This window comes from Nannospalax galili, unplaced genomic scaffold (assembly GCF_000622305.1).
Source record: "Nannospalax galili isolate Female #2095 unplaced genomic scaffold, S.galili_v1.0 scaffold264, whole genome shotgun sequence".
NCBI classification, from domain to species: domain Eukaryota; kingdom Metazoa; phylum Chordata; class Mammalia; order Rodentia; family Spalacidae; genus Nannospalax; species Nannospalax galili.
In genome coordinates, this window is record NW_008352391.1 from 427,977 (window position 1) to 450,585 (window position 22,609).

Genomic DNA, 22,609 nt, shown 5'->3' on the forward strand with positions numbered 1-22,609 from the left:
AGCCTGATTGTGTGTGTGTGTGTGTGTGTGTGTGTGTGTGTGTATTCACACATGCATGTCACACATGGATGGAGAGACAGAACTTTATTTTAATTTCACATGATAAAAAGTCAGTTCAAAGACTGTATTGTATAATTCATTAGGTCAGAATTTTTTTAGATCATTGGCATATGATATTTCCATTCTCTGTTGTTTTTATTCTAAACCCTAAGAAAGCTTGTTGAAAATATCTGACTTACAGGGCTGGAGAGATGGCTCAGTGGTTAAGAGCATTAACTGCTCTTGAAGAAGACTCGGGTTCAATTCCCAGCACCCACATGACAGCTAACAACTGTCTGTAACTCTAGTTCCAGGGGGATCCGACTCCCTCTTCTGACCTCTTTGGGTATTGCATGACATGGTGTACTTACATACATGCAGGCAATACACTCATACACATAAAATAAAATAAAAATAATAAAATAAAAAAAGAAAATATCTGACTCACTTCTATGGGCAGGACTTGTAGCTTTCAGTTCTTCAGTCTTGACCTCTATTTAACTTTTAGCCCAAGGCTATGTCTTCATCACTCTAGGTGGCAGATTCTCCACACTGTGACTCCTGCACATGAAGGATCTCGTTCCTTCCTGTAGGAGTGCACAACTTAGGCAACCTCACTTGGTGCCTGGCTGCAGACAGCCTGTAATGTCTGCCTTTAAAGCACAACTAAAGAAATCTCTCTCTCTCCCTCTCCATCTTGGAAGATTTTTAAAAAGAATTTGCCTGTAGCTTGTATGCATTCCAACCACATATCACCCAGAATCCCTTGCAGCTAGGGCTAAATATGCAAAGCAGGGTCCTCAACTAGATGTATCCATGCAAATATTTGAAAATAGGAACCTGACAAGGACCGACCTTCTTTAGCTTAGGCATGGCTGCTGGCAAGCATGATGCTTTTTGTAGCCAAATTTTATGGCTTCATGTGTCTAGAGAAACAGCATGCTGGCAGCCTCTAAACCCTCCAGCTCTGGGGTTTTGTTCTAGAACTCCAAAGTCATTCCCACCTTCTGATCAGGGTGGAGGGAACAGCTCCCTTAAAGGCCAGTTCAACAAGGTCTAGCTGAAGCCACATCTCAAGACTACATCACAGCTTAGCTTCTAGTCACTCTAACACTTTTGTGAGCACTGGTTTTCCTAGTTCAAATATCTAGAATTCCTTTCAGTCAAACCCTGAACGATATGCTTAACAAAGATAGTGTGTGAAAGGTGATTTCATCTTTTACCTTAATTAAAAAAAAAAATGTCCTGGGATTGCAGCAATAAGTTACAGTCTAGAGAACACTGCATTAGAACTTGAGTTCGAATCATGTACCTGCTGGGTATGCAGCAGTGCATGTGACCTTTAAAAAAAGTATAGCATTTTGATCAATTCTTTAAGGCTTTCTTTTAATGTATTTCGATCATATTTAGCCCCTGCTCCTCCCCATAACTCCTCCCAGATCTACTCCTTACCTCCCACCCCTCCCAACTTTGTGTTTTCTCTCTCTTTCTGTTTTAAAATAACCCACTGAATCTCATTTGTGCTGCCCAGATGTAGAGCCATTCACCGGAACTTAATTGACTTATCAGGGTGCCACTTGCTTTGCCCACGTGCCCTTAAGTGCAGAGAATGGTATGTAGTTTTGAACAATGAACTGTGACTTCTGGCTTTTCTTCTTCGTGTGATTCACACTTATGCCATAAGATCCAACCTTTTCCTTTAAGAAAGTATGTTATTAAATGGATATTCACTGGGGCTGGAGAGATGGCTCAGCAGTTAAGAACAATGGCTGTTCTTGCAGAAGACTCAGATTTGAATTCCAGCACCCACATGGCCACTAACAACTGTCCATAACTCCAGTTCCAGGGGATCCGTTGGTTTCTTCTGTCCTCCGCTGGCATTGCTTGACACGGGTGCACTTACCTACATGCAGGCAATACACACATACACAGAAAAATAATAATAAATAAAATATTAAAAAAAGAAAACGGATATTCACCACAAAATGGAAAATGAAAATCAAATGTCCCATCTCACATTTTATTCAGGATTCCCTAGGGCAATTTTCAAACAAAATGTCTTAAAACTCTCTCTAGAGAGAGTTGAAATAAATGCAGGCATTTCTAAAGGAAGAAATGGAAAGGCAGTGAGATTAAGGGACCTTTCAAAGTCAGGCACCTACCAAGACAGACATTAATATTATCTAATTCCATGGCCTACAAAAAAATCCTCTGGGAAAAGAAGTCAGCTCATAACCGCAAATAATACCATGCTGACAGAAGTCCACCAACCCTCTAATACTTGCTAAATATTGTAATGCAAGAGGCTTTTGCTTGACTTGGGGTTCACGGTAGTTAAAATAAGTATATTAGGGAAAATTATACCAGAAGTAAATTAGGTATCAATTAATATGAATCATTAAAAATGAGTCACAAAAAATATAACAGTTATACACTTTTGTTCCTAACAGAGCTGTTTGCTGGTGGAACAGACTCAGCTCAGCAAGCTGCAGTCCACGCCTCTTTGCTACACCCAGACCCGTCCACACCCCTCTGCTGCTGTACGGGAATTCCTTCTCTGTCTATCTGATGTTCATCCTCTTCAGGATGCTGAATAATGGCCATGTACTCTGAGAAAATTGCCTTGAAAGTAATGCCTCTCTTTGCTAGCATCTATGTCTAACCCTGTTTTCTGTCTCATATGAATTTATTATTTATAGATTTTTATTGTCCAAACCCCATCTTCTCATAAATCCTTTCCCCCTATGCTCACAGTCACAGAGAAGGTGTCATCTGCCTAATTTTATAGCTAAGGACAACAACCTTGGGAGCTAATGTTATTTAGATATATTCATTTTATTTATTTTGATACTGGGGCTATAAGGCAGTGTTTTGAGACTACTGAGGTCTATTCTATCACTGAGTTACATTTCCAGCTTCATTTTATTTTTCAAATTTTCATGGATTCCAAAATGTATCACTATTTTACCTTTTGTTTTTTATTGATATTTTTGCAAATTTCATACAACATATTTTGATCATATTTAGACCCCCTCCCCTGTCTGTACCCCTCTTTTATTCCCCCTTCTTCCCCAGGATTTCATGTATTCTGTGATCTATATTAAGGCCTATCAAGTCAAGTTTGTGTCCCCAAATGTCCTTTGATGTGTGTCTATCCACTGGTGCCTGGTTGGCCTATCTAACATCATACTCTTAAAGAGCCAACTCTCTCTTCCAGTAGTTATAGTTCCTCTGTTGAGGTGTCTTCTCTACTTTCCCACTTCTATGCTGGGTTTTGGTTTGGTCATGTGCCTCCTGTTACCATTGCTGTGAATTCATATGAGTAGCTTCCCAGCTGTCTGCAAAACTATGTTCTTTGTGGTCACTAACCACCTCTGGGTCTCACAATCTGTCTGCTCCCCTCTTCTGTAATGGTCCCTGAGCCTTGGGTGGCAGAGGTTTGATGTAGGTGTCCTATTCATGGATAATAAGTTCTCTGCAGTCTCCTATTCTCTGCACTTTGGTCAGTTGTGGCTTTCTGGGTTAATCACCATCTGTTACATGAGGAAGCTTTGCTGGCAAGGGTTGAGAGATACATTAATATTCCTTTTTAAAAAATATTTTATTTATTATTTGCATTTTATGTGTATGTGTGTATTGCCTCCATGTAGCTAACTGCACCCATGTCATGCAATGCCCGTGGAGAACAGAAGAGACTTTCAGATTCCCTGGAACTGGAGTTACGGACAGTTGTTAGCTGCCATGTGGATGCTGGGATTTGAACCTGGGTCTTCTTCAAGAACAGTCAGTATTCTTAACCATTGAGCCATCTCTGCACTATCTCTCCAGCCCCAACATTAATATTCTTTACAACCCCTGTTCTGTTCTGTTCCCTGAGTCTTAGGTGCAAAGGTTGTATTGTAGATGTATAACTTAAGAATGAGTACTTTATGGTCACTTATTCTCTACATTTGATCAGTCCTGGAACTTTGAAATAGTCTCCATCTGTTGCAAAAAGAAGCTCTTTTGGTCTTTTTGACACAGGGCCTTCTGTAACCCCAGCTAACCTAGAACTCGCTATATAGGCCAGACTGACCTTGAACTCACAGAGATCCACCTGCCTCTGTCTCCAGAGTGCTGGGATTAAAGGCGTCCGCCACCATGCCTGGCAAAAAAAAAAAAAAAAAAAAAAGCTTTTTTGATGAATGCTGAGAGGCACACGTGTCAGAATAGTTGGGAGCTTTCTGGCAGTGGGATGGGACAATTATTTATTTTAATTATCTTTTTTAGTTAATGGAGCTTGGAAGAATATAGCAGTAGGATGTGAATAAAGTTTGATGAACTCAATGTTGAGTGGATCTAACGTCTGTTTTATTGTATTATAGTTAAAATAACCTGGCAATAAAGAGATGAGGCTTGAGCAGAAGCAGTGCTCCAGCTCTCCATCTTCTCCAGTCCTTTCCTGGTCTCTGCCCCTGCAGCCTTCCACGTGAATAAGCACATGTCCACCCCAGGAGGTGTGTGGCAGAGAAGGCAAGGGGAATTAAAATGTCAGGAGACAATGCCACTTTTGTGGCTCTAAGTCTCATTCCATATAGTGCCAAGTATATGACATGCCTGGAGGAGAAAGTGTCTCATTTGTTCTCGTTCTGATTAAACTGAGTAGGTGAAGTGCATTGGTGGATCTTGAAGCAGCTATTCTCTGCACAGTCTGAATTACCATTTAATGAGACGTGGTATTTGTATCCTTGGAATTAAGGAAAAGAGTATGTAGAACCGAAAGACAGGAAGAAGAGACATTGGAGAAAGAATTGATCTGCATTTGCTTGCCAGAAAAAGTGGTGTCCAAAGAGTTGTTACAAGAGTGATGAATGCTATCAATAACACTATACATTTAAAAGTATTTTATTTGTTATCATTTTTACTTTACGTGTTTGAGTATGTTGCCTGCTTGTATGGAAGTGCACCTGTGTGGTGCAACACCCATGGAGTCCAGAAGAGGGTGTCGAATTTCCTGGAACTAGAGTCAGGTGGACAGTTGTTAGCCACCATATGGGTAATGGAATCAAACCTGGGTTCTCTACAATGCAGTCAGTGCTTTTAATCACTGAGCCATCTACCCAGCCCCCAACGCTATACATTTTAATGCAATTTTCAAGTATATAATTTTAATTTTAAAATGAAATTTTTAAACTAAATTTTATTTTAATAAAATTTATTGAAATTTATTTTATTGTGTGTATGGTTATATTTGTATGGGTATTCATATGTTACAGTGCCCCTGTAGAGATCAGAAGGCACCTTGAGGGAGTTGTCTCCTTTTACTGTATGTGTTCCAGGGATTGAACTCAGGTCATCAGTCTTGATAGTAGGCACTTTTACCCTCTGAGCCATCTTGCCAGCCTCCAGTATATAATTTTTATATGTATACTGTCTTATGAGAACTTCACAGTCATCCTAAGTGGTAGGATAGAAATAGTGCTCTAACTTCAAGTTTGTATATCAAGAAGTGAATTTAGGGCTGGGCACATAGCTCAATAGTAGCAAAGCACTTACCTAATACATGTGAGGCTTGAGCATTGTTTCTTACCCGGCACCACACACAGACACAGACACACACACACACACACAGACACAGACACACACACAGACACACACACACACACACACACACACAACAAAAAATTCAGTCCAATAACCTCTCTTTGACATGTGGTTATAGCAAATTTCCTTATACATTATAAATGATTTGGAGGAATATGCTTATCTGAATATTTATTAGCTGCTATTTTGTTTCAAGATGTCAGACTATTCTACTAATTTAATTTAATGTCACATTAGGATTAGGATCAGCCAGTGCTACCCTGAAGCAGACAGAAACATGAAATGACTTTCTCTAAAATGAGAACTTTGCCCCTCTGGGCAATCATGTTGGCTTGGTTGTGGTCTTAAAGTATTTATTATGCTCAAAGGATACACCAACAACAAAATGCTAGACATTTGACTGAGGGTGTCTTTCTCTCCCTGACTTACAGAATGTATCTACCCCAGCTGATGAGATGGCTTGGTGGGTAAAGGCACTTGTTGCTAAGCCTAACGACTTGAGTTTGATTAACCCACATGGTGGAAGAGAGAACCAACTCTCTCACAGACTGTTGTCTGACCTCCACATGTACATCGTGCCATGCATGTACCCACATATGTACATCACCCCCCCAATAGATAAGTAAATGTAAAAAAAAAGAAGAAAGTTTTGGGACTGGCAGGGTGGCTCAACAGGTAGAGGTGTTTGCAAAGCAAGCTGGGAAACCTGAGTTAAATTCTAGGAACTCATTTGGAGGTGGAGGGAGAGAGCTGACTTCACAGAATTGTCCTGTGACCACCACACCTGTATATGGCTCGCTCTCTGTCTTTCTCTCTCTCAAATAATAGTGATAATAATAATAATAATAATAATAATAATAAATTTTACAAAGAATAAATTTACCCCAAGGAGACACAGTTGAAGAAAGAGAGAGTATGATCTGAAGAGCTCTAAATTTCTTTCAAGTGAGTAAGGGCCAATCTTGTCTCTTTTTAGTTGTCTGTCCAGCTGGGGTGTCACCAACCAACAATCACCATAAGTCTCTGCCTTGGGATCATGTGAAAGACACTAAGAAACCATTGTCTTCTATCTCAAAGAGAGACATGAAAAATGGCAAGGACTTTTCTATCTTGGATGGTCATTTGATTAGCAGGAAACTGTCACTGTTCCCTACATATTAGGGACTAGAAAGGACACAGTTCTCACCCCTGAGGAATCCAAAATCTGGTGGAGCAAATAAACAGGCCCCAAACCAAAATAACAACTGAAAATATCCATAACAATGCAACCACGATGTCTATGAGAGTGCGGAGGTAGTAGTAACAGCCTGTTTGAAGGAATGGTAAAGACTTCTTGGGGGATGTGATGTTGGAGGATACAAAAATAGTTTCAGTCAACAGAGAAGGAAATTCCATTAAAAACAAAGAGGAAGGCAAAGTGCAGGACAGTTTGTTAGAATGGATAATGGTGCATCAAGTATTTGCAAATATCCATATTAAAATGAAAGAGAATGTGCATAAAAATAAAGAGAATTTTTGACCAGATGTTTCTGTGCTCACAAGGTTGCCTTGTGTGTGACCTCCTGTAAATAGCACAGCTCTAGAGCAGTGTGTCTTAGACTATCATACACATAAAATTTGAACAAGGATCTTATTAAAATGCAGAGTATGATTCAGTTGATAAGGGCAGGATGTGAGATTTTATATTTCTGCCATGGTCCCAAATTGTGCTGGGGCTGTTGGTCTGCAGACTACTTTGTAGGTGGGTACTGAGTGGGAGAAGGGCAGGTGATGGGTCCAGCCACCTAATCATCAGTGAGGCTAGTGGGGTTTATGAGGGCTTGAGTGCCATGGTCCAGATGGGATGTTGTTAGGCAACAGGTAACAATGTTTTTAAACAAAGTGATGACAAGATCACATCTGTGTCTGGTGACAATGTGAAGACTGGCTGCAAGTGTGGGGACAAGACACAGAGTGGGAGCCCATTGTAATGATCCAGGGACTGGTATTAAGATCCTGGACATTGCCAGGATGGATCTATAATATCACAATGTGTATTGCAGTGACTGTAATATAGCTTCTTTGCCTTTGAAATTTACTTTTTTAGAACAGCTTTATGTTCATAGGCAAACTAAGTAGAAAATTCAAGGATAGCTCAAATATCCTCTCCTCTTCCACAACACTTCACTCACTGTCAAGGTCTTCTAGTAGAGGACACATTTGTGATGATCAAATCTAGGCTGATATGTCACCATCATTTACACTGGGGGTTATTTTGGGTATAGTATGTGTTTGTAAACCTTAAATAGAGAGGTGGCACCAGTCCTGAGGTCGTCTTTGGTTTTGCTTTCCTCACTACAGTAGCTCCACCACCCATCGGAGCTCACACGAAGGCTGGCTACGAGCATCCTCTGTGCAGCTGATGGCACCGCTAATGCTTGCTGCTTGTGGCTCTCGCTCAGAGTCTGGCTATTACAGTAAGTGCTTAATGTGTGCTCCAGCACTGTTGTGGTATCATTTGGGATGATCGCATGCTGGGCTGACAGAAGGTAGAGGCAGCAGGTGCGTTGTGGGCTCACCAGATTAAGGCTCAGCTTATGTAGCCAGTGGTAAGCCTCAGAGGGTCCCCTGAGACACTATCCTGTTCCAGCTCTTCTCTCATCCTGTCCCTATGTCTTGTGTTCTGTCCCTCCTAAATGCTGTTTCTCTGTGGTTTTATGCAAATGTGAAGCCCGGATGCTTTTACAGTCTTACCCTCTCCCTAGGGTGGCAAGGTACATAGAAATAGCAATTGGTGATGACATGGCTGTTGACTTTCAAATGAGAAGTGGTTCAGAGAACTGCAGTAATGGGTCAAGAGTGCTTTTAAGCATTGAAAAAGTAATTATATACATTTCAACGCAACTTTAAAATTTCTAGAGATATTGCATTTTTTTCCAATGGTTTTGAAAGAAAGCTACAAGAAACAAAATACAGTATAAATTAAGTGTGCCCTAAGTATGGAGTCTAATGCTATATCTTTAATTAATTGTGTGTGTGTGTGTGTGTGTGTGTGTGCATTGAGTACAGGTAGGTGTCTGCAGAAGGCAGAGGTGTTGGAATCCCCAGTAGCTAGAGTTACAGGTGATTGTGAACCACCTGATATGGTTGCTGGGAATTGAACTCAGGTCCTCTAGAAAGAACAAGTCCATGGTCTTAAACTTCTGAGCTATCTCTCCAGTACTTGAAAGTCAGTTATTCTTTTCTTTCAGTGCTAGGTATTGAACCCAGAGCCTCACACATGCAAGGCTAGTGCTTTAACCACTGACCTATAATCTCCCACCTGGCATCAATTTCTTTTTAAAAATATTTTATTTATTTTTATTTTTGTGTATATGAGTGTATTGCCTACATGTATGTAAGTGCACCCATGTCATGCAATGCTCTCGGAGGTCAGAAGAGGGCATTGGATCCCCTGGAACTGGAGTTTTGGATGGTTGTTAGCCTCTATGTGGGTGCTGGAAATCGAATTTGGGTCTTCTATAAGAGCAACCAGTGCTCTTAACTGCTGAGCCATCTCTCCAGCCCCCAGACCATCAATTTCTTAACACCAGTAAAGGCATGACACGGGTGCACTTACCTACATGCAGGCAATCACACATACACATAAAATAAAATAAATAAAATATTTTTAAAAATCTAAGGGAGTCCTTCCTTTATCTTTTCTACAGGCATATATAGTTTTATTTTCCGTAAGTCACATGGAATTATTATTCTTAAACATTTCTGTTAAGCATTTTTATGGTCACCATTCAGTCCAGTTCACAGACACTTCACAGAGTCTATAGCATTGCACTTGTCCAGGTACTAACAGTAATCACAGCAATTCTAATGATAATGCTCACTAATCTGGTTTCTCCCCTTGGGTACTCTAGGGAGCTAAGCAGGTATCCACAGACATCTACAGGGCATTATGAGACAAGGCATGCTCCCCTCCTTCACAGAGAAGCATAGAGCTCAGCTTATAACTTCAGCTCGAGAAGAATCCCCTTTATCCCCAAAGGTACAGCTATGACAAAAAGGGTTTTGAAGGAGGTCACAACCTGTGAGTTGTTTACCCATCCAATGGCACAGTGTGTTGTATGTCGTTCCCGGTTTAGCTGACCTAGGTCTCCTTATCGTAAGCAGAAGCTGAGCTGTTTTCTTTTACACATATGTGGTAATGTGGGTACTGGGCAGTACAGGTAAACTCACAAATAATTCCTTCCCTGCATTTGCTTTAACTGTTTGGGACCAAATTCTGCTGACTTGTGCTCTCAGAAACTGTCTTCTTACCAGAAACACTAACGTACTATCCCTCATTTCTTTTAACCACTTTAGAATTTCTTGATAGTTTTCTGATGTTGAGAGGTGGAAAAATTTATTCACGCACCAATTCAGCAGCTAGCATTTATTAGCTGCTGCAAAATGAGTATTTTGCTACACAATAAAGATACTTAGTTGAATAAGACATTTGGCTTTTGCCCCAAGAGTAACTTAGGAAATGGGGAGAGGGAATCATTTTTCTGCCTTTTAATCTGGAGAGGTTGACATCCCTATCTGACTGCAGCTGGCTAGCCCTTCAGCTTTGGGGCAGCTCCACCTGGCATCCAGCTCTCTGTGCACCCATGGGTAGGGGCTGTTCCTCTTTCACATCCAGGGACTTAAAATACTCCATGGAGATGGGTAATGACTTCCTCCTGGATGAGGGCTTTTTTTTTTTTTACCCTGACAGCATCCTGGATTTGCTGACATTGCTTTGTGTGGAAGAGGGCTGACCTGGCTGTCGAAACATACATGCAGTTGAATGAATTCTGTTGTGAAAGATGAAAAGAGATGCATGTACACAGCAGCTAACTCAGTCCGATATACTTTCCATGGCCATTGTTCGACACTCAGAATGGCCTGTATCCTGGCAGGAAAGGAAAAGGCAACCAGAGAGGCATTTCCTAAGGAGAGATTAAACAGAGCCTGGAGAGATTGGACTTGGTCAAGAGGAAATGGAGGCCAGCCCTCCACCTACAAATTCAGTGATTCTGGGGGAAGACGTAATGATAGGAGTCTAACAACCCAGAATCTCAACATAAACAAGGCCCCATTATCACCACCTATCCAGCCAGCCAGGAACTGCTGTAGAACCTCAGAACTCCACCCCTTGACACACATTAAATAGCTAATATGGTCCATCTTGAGCAGTGCTTCACCCTCTTTCCCCAGTGAGTGACACACTGTGGGAATGGACATCTCCTTCTGCAAGACCTTCCTCATGTCTTACCCGAAACCCTCATGCAAAATTGAAGTTCATTTCTTCTTGCACAGTTCCAATTGAAGTGGAAAAGAAATGGTCACCCTTTCCTCCTTCCAAACCCTCCAGGCGTTTGATGGCTTCCAAATAAATATTTTTCCTCCTTGGGTCATTCAGAACATCTCTCTGAACTGGTAAATTCAGGAGAAACTTTGTCAAATCTTTATAGCCATGGAAGAAACAAGCTGTAGTTACCCAGCAGATTAAAAGTGCAGTCACAGCACTCCCCATCTGCCTTACTGAGGAAAATCTTTTGCCCTTCCACCCAGAACCCAGCACACTGCTTAAAGAGCATTTTGTTTTTTGTTTCTGAAACCCATTGTTTATTGCAGCAAAGAGAATGAGCTGGTCATTCGACTGCAGCTGCCAAGTATTAAACTATCCCCCAAGCCCACCTTAGCTCCAGAAAGAAGAGTGTTACTGCCCTAACACTAAGCATGTGTTCTCCATGTATGTGCATATACATGTGTGTGGAGATGGGTGGCTGGGGCTGGGGTCCCACTCTACCCATTTGACCAGCTTGAAGCATTCACTGCCTCACTCCCTCAGCCCTGGAAGCTGTCCCCAGAGCTACCCTCCACATTGTGGATCTAGATAGTTGTTGGCACAGTCCAGGGGACAGCAAGCCAGACTGGGCGGGGAGAGCATTCCATTATTATAACACAATGCCATAATAGGACACAGGATTCTTTTCATATTAATTCTTATACAAGAGGAATCTTCAAGCTCAACTTTTACTCTGAAAAGGGAGGCAGAATGCAGCCAGCCCTTTGTTGTGTTTTTGCAATCTGAGTTACCATATTCATCTTGCTGAGCAACAGGGCACTCTCTCCCTCCCCCACTGCCCCGTTCAGAACATCTCCCAGTGGCCTTGGCTGCATGGCTCTGAACCTGGCAGCCCCTGCTGCTCTTGGGACTGGCCCTTCTGGAAGGCTGGCTTGTTCTTGCCCCATGACCAGAATGCTTTTGTGTGTGGAGCCAACATATCACCGGGCCTTCTGAGAGGCCTCAGGCTCTCAGCAGGCCAAACTGATGGGCCACCCATTAGTCTTTAAGTGAAGTGTTCCTCTGCAGACCCCAGTCACTGACAGCTGGGGTGTGGATGTGAGGTTCGCTGCTAGGCCTGCAGAGGGCAGGGTGCCCTCCGTTCTGGGTCACTTTCTTGAGCCTAACAGAGCCCTGAGTCCTTTGTTATTGACAGGCCACCTTACAGGCTGGGCATGCACACTGCGACCCAGAGACTGGATGCTATTTTGAACTGTGCCATGTTTCTCAGCATTTGCTTTCCTACCACAGAACCTGGGTGGAGATGCCACAGAGTAAGGACTAAGCAAGGTGGAGACGTGGGGTGGATACCAAGAGGGAACATCCAAGGAAATCCCTATGAATTTAGTAGAGCTCTTTGATAGCAATTTAGACCCTCATCTTTAATTATTTTTATTTATTTATTTATTGTTATTATTTTTTACTCAGGAAGCAGACATTTATCTAGACTATATAGTGATAGTCCCAAATCTCCATGAATTATACATGCAAATAAGTAGCATTCTCCAAGTCTGTACTACCCCAGCCCCCGCCACCTCCTTTCCCAGATCAATACCTTTCAAATATTGAACAGGGTAGGTGCCTGCCTAGACACTATCACAAATTCTCTTAATACCACCTGTGGGGGAACTGATAACATACTTTTTACTTTTCCATTAATTTTCTATTTGTTATTTGAAATAGAGACTCTATGTAAATGTCATTATTATTCTCTAAATCTCTTCCATGCAACTTGAATATCAGAGTCTACGGGGGGGGAGGGGTATATGTACAGGATTCAGGCCTGAATGTCAATGGTGACTATCAACCAAACAGAGGAATAAAATCCATGAAAATAATTAACATTGCTAAAGAGGACCAGAGCATCCCACTCACCCTACAACTCTGAGGATCACCAGCAAGTAACCAGGATTTAATGAGGTAGTGCTCCCTCTGACCGGGGCAGAGTAGGCCTGGCGCCTTCCACAGCATAGCTAGCCTGTTTCTGAGCATGCCAGGCAAATGCTGAATGTTCTCCCAGCCCGAGGGAGCTGGCAGTGGACAGCGAGGACATTCCACTGAAACTGGGCCATCGGGAGCTGAAGACAAAGGCAGCTGATTCAAGTGCACCAAATTGGAGTTTCTCTAATCAAATATATTAAATTCACCATCATTCTTGATTGTTTTAATGGGAAGAAAGGGCAGCTGTGCCTTTCATTTTCTGGGCATTTTATTTAGTGCCATGGGGTAGAAGGAAGGGGAGGGGAGGGAAAGTCGGCTGGGAAGGGAAGAGACATAGAGAAGGCAGAGAGCTACAGGAAACCAATATTCTTTGTCTTAAAAGTAAAATGATTTTGCATGCTGTTCAGCTTCACATGGAGAGTTCCCAGAGCTGTCACTCACTGAGAAAGCCCTCAGATACCGTATTTATAAAGCACTTTTTACACAGGGGTAGAAAAGTAGCCAGTGGACAAACTGGGGACTCAGAACACTTGGCAAAGAACCCTAGTGACTAGTGTTAAGCAGTTTGCTTCATTGGCCACAAGGAAACCTGTTCAGAGTATCTCTCTTCAATGTTTGTGCTTTGTACAAAAAGATTTAAACTTCGAGACACTTAGGGGAAACTCATCTCTCCTTCTTCTGTAATCTTCTGGGCCAAGAGCAGAATTCACCCCTTTCATCTTTTGAACATGGAATTTAAAGTCCTAGGGAAGAAACTGATGCCCCAACCTGTTAACTTTTTAAAAAATTTATTTTTATTTTACGTGTGTGAGTGTATTGCCTGCATGTGTGTAAATGTACCTGTGTTGTGCAATGCCCTCAGAAGACAGAAGAGGACATTGGATCCCCTGGAACTGAAGTTATGGGTGGTTGTTAGCTACCATGTGGATACTGGGATCGGACCCGGGTCGTCTGCAAGAGCAGCCAGTACTCCCAACCACTGAGCCATTTCTCCAACCCCAGCCAACCTATTCACTCTTTAAATAGTTTAATAGCCACCCAAGGGAGATGCTTCCTGTCCTTCATGAGGAATACATATAATGAATGTCTCTATATGCACCTCCAACTTCAAAGCAAAGCTTGTGATGTCACTTCCTCTGTCTGTTGTGTTGATAACAGAATGAACCTGAATGAGACAGGAACCCAGATGTGAAATCAATTACATAGCTCCAAGGTGGGGCAGGAGGCTTCAGAAGACATCATGTTAGTGCTTGGAGCTTTTCACACCCAAGTGCATGTCTCAGAGGGAACAAAGGTCTAAGGGCTGCAGCTTGGGGCTCACAGGCTCTCAGGCTAACGTGAGTCACCCAGGGAAAGGGCATTGGAAGCTCGTGCCTGTTACAGCCTGAAGCCAGCCTGTTTCTGAGCTGGAATGCGAAAGCAGCTGGCTGTGTCAAAGGGCCAGAGAATAAAGCTGCAGTGTAAAATGAAGACCTAGCTTAGCAGAGAGAAGAGTTTAAATGAGGCTCTGCTTCTCCGGTACTTCTTTGGAGGACCCACTTTTGGAAACAAATGAATCCGTTCCTCTTCTGAAAAAGGAGGGTGGAGGTTCCTTTCAGAAAAATGCTATTGAGCCCTTTTTAAATGTCCTCATTTGAAGGGAATTAAAGGAAAAGTCATAAGACAGCATCTATGCACTCAGGGGCCGTGTATCAAGTGACACAATCCAAGCAAAATGAAGCTCTCATCCTTTGCAGGAATCTAATAATTCAGTCTGCTCTGAACCCCTATCATCTGTGGTGGGCCTCCAGCCTCTTCAACAGGTCCCTGACTTTGCCATCAGACAGCTGGGTGGAGCAGGCTTGGGAGAGGAAGATATTTGCCAGTGAATTCCTCCCTTCTCTCCCTCCCTTCCTCCCTCTCTTAGGCATAATACCCCTTTGTCCTCAGGGCCCTCTTCCCTCTGGGCATGGCCTGAGCAGCACTGTCAGCAAAGGCCAAGGGAGTATTTCAGTTCCCAGACTGTTCTTCAGCATCCCTCAGGGATGAGCCTTGTCAACAGCCTGGGAGTTGTATCCAGAACTGGCTGGATCCAGAGAGGCAGTCTTAACTGGGGTCTGGGTGGTGTTGAAGGGACTGTTTCTTCCCACCTGTGACTGGTGCCTGGGTGGGAAGGAGATGCAGAGGTGGAAGGCAGTGAGGACAACAGAGAACACATAGGGCTGAGAGCCGAGTGACTGATTCTGTCAGTGACCGGATTCCATCACCAGTTTTACCAGTAAGCCTCACTGCGACTTAGTCCTCCCTGCAGACTTTGAGGCTAGTGGGAATGATGGGCACAATGTCTTTCAGGTCTGGTAATGTGAAAGTGATTCTATCAGGGACAGCTGAAGAGCAGCACCGGAAACATAGGCGTCTAAGTCAGACAGCCCTCAGCTGAATCCTGACTTTACTACCACATGGTTTTGTTCAAGTTATAAAGCTTCTGTTTCTGTTTTGAGGCAGTATCAGGTTAATTCCTATCTACCACAGAAACACATTGTGAGTTTTATGACCCAATCAGAAGGATTCTGGATTGATACTACCACACAATCTATCTTAAACATTAGCTTTCCTTGTAACCTGTCAGTGTTGATGGTCAAAAGATAGCTGAGCGTGGTGGCACACGCCTGTAGTCCCAGCACTCAGGAGGCAGAGGCAGGCGGATCTTTGCGAGTTCGAGGCCAGCTTGGTCTACATAGTGAGTTTCAGGACAGCTGGAGCCACAGGGAGACCCTGTCTCAAAAAGGACCCCCCCAAAAAAAAGATAGAATTACTTAATAAAAATCCATCCATGTTCATCCTAATGCCTCAATTTTAAAGAAATCATATTGCACATTCGTATTAGATGCTAAACATTTCCATTTCAGAGACAAAGTTGAAAAAAATCAGCATTTACTGAAAGATGAGATTGTCGATTGATTTTTGTCAAGTAAGTTTGTTAATATGCAATACTCACTTATCTTATTATCTTAAAAATTTGTATTTATTATAAGTATGTGTATGTATGATGTGTGTGTGCAAATGCTGGCACATGTGTGCCATGGCACATGTGTGGAGGTCAGAGGACAACTTCCTGGAGTTGGTTCTCTCCATCTACCATTGGTTCCAGAGCTTGAACTCAAATCCTTAAACCTGTGCAGCAAGGCATTATCTCATTACTTAAAAAGATAAAGGTCAGATTAATCAACCTATCTTTACTGGGAAAGGAGACTTATTAAATTGATATGTGAAGTACATGGGTTCTTCAGGGCACACAGTTTTCTTTTTTCAAAAAAAAACAAACTGTGAGTGTGTAAAGGTGAGCATGTGGAAGTCAAAGGACAACTTTATGGAGTTCATTTTCTCCGTCCACCTTTACATGGTTCCATGATCAAATTCAAGTCACTAGGCTTGAACAGCAAGTGGCCTGACCAGCTGAGTCATCTCACCAGCCCCAATCTCTTTTAATATTTGTAAAATGTGTATATTCCTTCCATTTTTTAAACAGACTGATCCTGGGAAGCCTTTTCTGTGGAACAGTTAGTTTATTAGGTTATCTCTAGGTAATTGTGTTAAAAATATCTGCCATTCTCTTTATCTCTTTTAACTCTTCTTTAAATTGCCCCCTAATGGGAACACAGCACCTATACATACATTGTTTTTGTGGTCGTGGCTAACATTATTCACGTGGAACTTCCCAGAAGTGAGCAGGACTGTACCTTTCAATTCTGTACCCTTCCTGACTCTCACTTAGAACCACATGGAAAGAGTTCACCTAACACATTTTGAAGAGCAAACAGAGCCCATTTCCAAGAAGGGGGCCCCTCCTTTCACTGGCCTATGTGCCGATAGCTCTGTGCAGAGCACCACCCACAGAAGCCAAGGAGAGCTCCCACTTTCTCCCTTGTGAATTCACTTGGTGTCGGGCAATTTTAGGGCTTACCAGCTTTTCCTGGTCCTTCAGTCACACTTCTATGCTGACCCAAACCTGGCAGAGAAGGGGATCTGAGTTCATCCATCACCTTGTCCTGTCTTTCCCTGGTGGGAGACAGCAGGAACCTCCAGCTTTAGAGAGGACTGTTCCTCCTGGGCAGGCGCCTGGGCTGCTCGCATCAGCTGGGAACCTGGCCGTACTCCCCCTCCCCCCAATGTGGAGGTCAGGGCTAATTGGGCAGGCTAGATATAGGAAGCTGGATGGCTCCCCACCTCCTACTGATTCGAGTTCTCACATGGAGGCCTCATGTGTTGTGAATTATAGAAATGCCAGCCACACCCACAACGAAATACAAGCACCAAAAAGCCTTTGAAAGCCAAGTGTAAGTGACTTTGAAATGCTGTCTCTGCTTATGCTGGCTCTGTGTGGTTCGTTTCCATTACAGCCAATGGAATGGAGCTCTGGGAACTTGCTTGGCACCAGGTTGGCTCCTCTCTGATGCTTTTCTTGAATTTTATTCTGCCAGCAGCTAGGGATATGCTGGCATCGCATTCTCCCTGCAAGGGCAGTGACCCTTCTCACAGACATATTTAGTCTCCATGGGAGGTCTCTCCATGGTCGGAAAGGAATACACAGAAAATCCATTAGGCCCAGTATCAAATATCATTCTGGGGTAAGAGATGTCAGTGCCCCTTGCTGGGATCTGAGTCACAATCTGCAGTCTTTCAGAGCTTAGCGAGGGGCTGGGCTCAAGAGTCCCGCTAGCCAGACACACAGACATTAAGTACCATCTGGACCTGGGTCCTCCAACCCACAGATAGCAGCCAGGCCCTGGGGCGGGGCAGGGCGGGGGGGGCGGGGGGCAACGACGACAACGACGACTCCCCTTTTTCTGGACCTGTGTTGGTCAGTGGAGACAGAAGTGGGATGGGATACTTGTGTAAGTGGGTCTGCTTTCTTTGAGTTAAGTCACTTTTGAGGTGATTTTGACTATAAAGTAGGCTTGTTTTTCATTTGGAAGACTTCATTTCTATCAGGGAGCTTCTGAAGTGTAAAGAGCCTCCTTGAGGTTGGTGTCTCTTCATGTGGTTCCAAGTTCTCATGCTTTACTTATTTCTGATGTGGTATCTGTAGCCAATGAAACCTCCCCCCCACCCCAGCTAAAAGTTATAAAATGAGAACTTTTTGGTTTCTGTCTTCAACATTTCCTTTCTGTGCTACCTGTTTAAGGCTGAGAACACTATTTTCTCACTCTGGAACTGTGACGCTCATTTCCTCCTTTGCTCAATAACAGGGGGGCAGGGGTGGGCACTAGGATGCATGGGAAGGGAGTCTGGGAAGTGCGGCAGGTGGTGACCTCCCCAGGAGGCATTCCTTAAGGTACTCAATGCCAGAAATACACTAAAAGTTGAGAATACCTGTACAACGGGGAACCCAGTCTAGGTCCCACCTTGAGGACTCCCAGCCTACCGGAAGACAAAGGATTCCACCACCCTCTGTTGTAAAATTGTGTATGTCTGTGTGCATGTTTGAGCATTGGTGCGTGTTGTGTTTGTATGCACATGTGTGTTTGTGTGCATGCATTTGTGGGTGTGTTCATGCATGTGTGTGTAGGTCAGAGGGCAAGCTCAGATGTTATTTCGGAGGTGCCACACACTTTTTGGTTTAGACAGAGACTCTCACTGGCCTGGAATTTGCTAGGTAGCCTAGGCTAGCTCACCAATGGGCACTAGGGCTCCTTTTGTCTCCACTTCCTATTTTGCCATCACTGGGATTACAAGTGTATGCTGTGTGCCTGGCTTTTTATCTGGGTCCTGGAGATCTGAACTCAGGTTCTCACTTTTGAAAGGCAAGTACTTCATTAACTGAGCCGTATCTTTACTGCCTCAACATCCTTCTTGAAGGTCACCCACACCCTCTAAACTGCCTTTCTGAATATCACAGTTAATTCTTAGACTCCTTTACTTCCACCCAGTTCTGGGTCTTGTTGATCACCCCATGTTTAAATCCTTTATTTTATTAAGTCCTGAACTAGTTAACTTGAATGCCATGGGAAGTGGTACTATATCATGGTTAGAAACAGTCCTCTTGTCCTAGAATCTATTCACATCTTGCCCTGATTTGTCATCACTCTGTGACCCAGGTCAGTCATGCAGTCTCTTAGGAACTCAGTTTCCTCACCTATTAAATGGGGGAAATGTCTGGAATGTCTGGAAGCCTAGGGATAATTCTTGGGCTATCAGTGAAGTCTTTGTCAACCACTTGAATTTAAATAATCAGAGTGTTTAGCAGGAAGGAAGTGCTTGAATCGATGTATAGGTTCATGTGGCAGGTCTGGGCTTTGACCCTGGGATCTGAGAGCCGAGGGCATGGAGGCTGTTCCTGGAAAAGCAGCTGAAATCTGTGATGCAGGGCTCTGCAGACCATCAATGTTTGCAGCTAACTGTCCTTTAAGTTAAAAAAAAAAAAAAGCCTTGTCCTAGAATGGTTTGAAGAATCCATTAGGAGGACCCTAGCTTTTGAGGTGAGTACACATGTCACAAATGAAGTATCCTAAAGTAAGAAAATAAAACCAACCTGAGTCATGCCAGCTGCACACCTTTTATATTTGTCAGCAAAAGGCTGTCACTGAACAGAGCGCCATGGCTGGGGCGTAGGGCTCAGGCTGCCAGCAGATTTCCATGTTCAACAGAAGAGCTAAGGGCTTTGCATAATTAATCAAAGGTGCATGGAACCACACAGCCTCAGATGTTTTGGAGGTGTTGAGTTTTGGTGTTTGAGCCTGGTGATGTGAGGTAACCACCTCAGTGCTGGTTTTCCCCCTATCTGATCCATCTCTGAACATACCACAATTTCCCAATAGCCTGTCAAACTAAATGAGTGACTTTCACACTCCACTTGATTGACATTCTGCTTTCCCCCTAGAACTCCTTTGGGCTACAGACAGAATAACTGAACAGTTTGGGCCGCTCCTCTAGAATTCTTATGCTAAAATCTTCACCACCAAGATGATAACATTAGCAAGTGACCTTTGGGAAGTGAAGATGGCGTCTTCATGAATTAGGACACAGAGACAAGACTGCTGTGAATGGATGAGGAAACAGGTCCAAACTGGGCAGGAATCTTGATGACTCTTTGATCTAGGACCTCTGGCTTCCAGAATACGTTTCTGTTGTTTATAAGTCATTTGGTCATATGTTATGTTTTCATGGCAGCTGGAACAAACTAACACACCTTGTCCCTCTTCTCATGAGCTCCCACTTTGAGCACAAACCCTCCTTGCAGTACTTTGAATATGCTGAACCTACTGTGCCCTGCGCTTTGGCTGTTTTAGGCCTGGTTAATCTTCTTTATCCAAAGGTTTTTTTCTGATGCTATTGCCTCTGAGAAAACTACTCTCCTGTCTAAGTGATACCTTTCAGGTTCTTGCATAGCAGGCTTGTACTCCTCTTTCTAATTGTGACTTTTGTGTTACTAACTTAATATGCGTATAAGCTCCCGAAGGCCAGAACGTCTCTCATTCTTACATCCTTAGGTAGCTAATATGGATAATAAAGTCATTATTGAATTAAAAAAGAGCAATTCTACAAGCCCAAAATACATTGTTTGCCTCAAGAAGGCAGTAAGATATTTTAAGGGACTAGAGACAGTGTCTAACCTTGAGTAGTCAATATGGAAGAAATAAAAGGATCTGTTTGACAATGCTTTAAAAATGGCCATATATGACAGAATGCATGAACTCTGGTGGGGGTCTATAGGGGGCATGGATGGGAAGGAGGTATAAAGATGATTAAGATGTTTTATATGAAGAGCACAAAAATTCAATTAAAATATACATTGAAACCAAAATAAATAAATTTTAAAAAAGGTAGGCCATTCTTTAGGATTTAGAAAATGCCTTGTTGACCCAGGTAGTGAGCAAATGTGCTCTAAGACTTCCCTGTTCAGAACTAGTTGGTTTGCAGCTGCAAATTCAGATTTCTGAGTTCCCATCTCTGTCTCACAAATGAGGTCCTGCAGGATGGGACCTGAAATAGGCATCATCAGCATGTTCACCTGGTGATTCTAAAAATCCATCACACTGACATTGTATCTGATCTGTTAATATTGGTGAGTGTAGGGTAGTATATTAGCTACTTTCCTTATTCCTGGGATAAAACACCTGACAAAATGTTTAAGGGAGAAGTTTATTTTGGCTCATGGTTTAAGGGGACATAGTCTGTCATGGTGGGGAAGGCAAGATGATGTGGCATCTTGTGGTGCAGCTGTCAACCTCCATGGATTAAAAAAGCAGGTAGAACTCACCTCCCTTTGCTTCCCTGGGCTGCACAGCCTCCTGTGTCCTGGTGCCAACATCTTTCCTGGGTAAGCCCAGTGGTGCCCACCATGCCTTCAGCCCTGCAGCCTTATTCAGCCTCCCAACTCTCCCACACCAGTCTCTCCTCCTAGCCTGGGTACAGGCCCATTTCTTGTCTTGGATCCCCAGACACCGGGAATGACCTCTCAGCCCAGAGCCACCCCATGGCTTCCTGATTCTTTGCATCCAGACCAACACAGTTCTCCATGCGGTCCCCAGGAGCCCTCTGGGCCTGCTCCCTCCCCCACTGACCTTTGTTTCCCTGGGCAGCTCAGCTACCAGCTTCCTGGTGCTACCATTTTGCCTGGGTGGGTCCCATGGCCCTCCATGCTTTGACTCCCCCAGCCTCATTCACCCTCCCAGCTCCCCTCCTAGCCTGGGTACTAGCCCAGTTCATGTTTTGGAACTGCAGACTCCTGGACTGACCTCTAGGCCCAGAAATCCCTACTGTTTCCTGATCCTTTGCATCCAGACCACCCAATCCCTCCCTGTGGTCCCCAGGAGCCCTCTGGGCCTGGTCCCACCCTCACCTCCCTTTGCTTCCCTGGGCTGCACAGCATCCATTGTGCTGATGCCAGCACCTTTCCTGGGTAATTCCAGTGGTGCCCACGGTGCCTTGAACCCCTCCCCATTCACCCTCCCAGCTCTCCAGCCCCATCTCTCCTCCTAGCCTGGGTACTGGACCATTTCTTGTCTTGGCACCCCAGACACCAGGGCTGACCTCTTGTCCCAGAGCCACCACTGCTCCCTGATCCTTTGCATCCAGACCAACCCAGTTCCTCCCATAATCCCCAGGAGCCCTTGGGGTCTCTTCCTGCTCCCACCTCCCTTTGCATCCCAGGGTGGCAGAGCCATCAGCTTCCTGGGACCAGCATCTTTCCCGGGCTCTGCTCCCAGGCCAGCCTAGACTCCAAATTCCTGAGGGCAGCATCTTTCTTGGAGGGCTCCAGACCTTAGGAGAAAGCCTGAGAGCATCTGATCCTCATCTGACTTGGGCGTCTGTGGGTATTCCTGAAGACAAAAGCAATTTGCCCACTCCAATATTAAAACAAAAGAGAAAACCTGAAGCCTAGACCAACCAGCTTTTCATGCCCAACAAGTAAAGCACAAATGCACATAAAGTTTACAAAAGGAAGCAGACATCAATGCAACAAAGGAAGGTGTGAGTCTCACACAAGAATAAGAAACTACAAATTAAATTTACATCTCAAAGTCACAGAGAAAAAATAACATAAAAAAACAAAATAATATATCCCTACTAAGTACCAATAGTGCTTAGAGGAGTACAATGAGTACAATGAGGACCCCCTAGAGATAACACAGGACATGAAACTCAAAAGAACAATTATAAACATAATAAACGAATTCAGTGAATTTAAAGAACACACAAAGAAATCAAAGAACTGAA